Source organism: Lupinus angustifolius, chromosome LG12, assembly GCF_001865875.1.
Source record: "Lupinus angustifolius cultivar Tanjil chromosome LG12, LupAngTanjil_v1.0, whole genome shotgun sequence".
Taxonomy (NCBI): Eukaryota; Viridiplantae; Streptophyta; class Magnoliopsida; order Fabales; family Fabaceae; genus Lupinus; species Lupinus angustifolius.
This window is the reverse complement of record NC_032020.1, coordinates 11,078,976-11,079,547: the sequence shown is the minus strand read 5'-3', so window position 1 is coordinate 11,079,547 and position 572 is coordinate 11,078,976.

Here is a 572-nt window from a genome sequence, read left to right as displayed (position 1 = left end):
AACTCTCATATATACGAGAGCCTAATGGCATGTTTGCCATCAAGAAGTTGTAAAGGTAAATAAGTATATGAAATTCTTAAAAGTAATAAAAGTAAGGAATTGTTTTGTTAAAGGCGAAGGCCAGAGGGCCCATTTTGGGCGTTTTTTGCGCCCGAGCGACCGTATTTCGCCAGGGCACGGACCAGACATGTATTTTGACCAATTTTTGATGGACTTGTCACTTGAGCGACAGTCCCTCGCTTGGGCGAGAATCGGGAAGAGAATTGAGTCTGTTTTGATGAGTTTGTCGCTTGAGTGATAATTTCTTGCTTGAGCGAGAGACATACAATATTTTTGACTGTTTCTGATTGTTTGATTGCTTAGGAAATAGCCCTAGTTTGGGTGTGAAGTGTATTTACACTTGGGAAAGACCATGACTCAGATGATTGAGTCTGGTGCCCAAAATTGATAAACTTATACAAGTACATTTGTTCTTGTGCCTATTTAGGGCAAGGTTTCCGACTGTGATGTCGTCATTAGGGCAATGCCCAAAAAGGATTACATGATACCATGTAGCGAGGTCGTCTGACCGT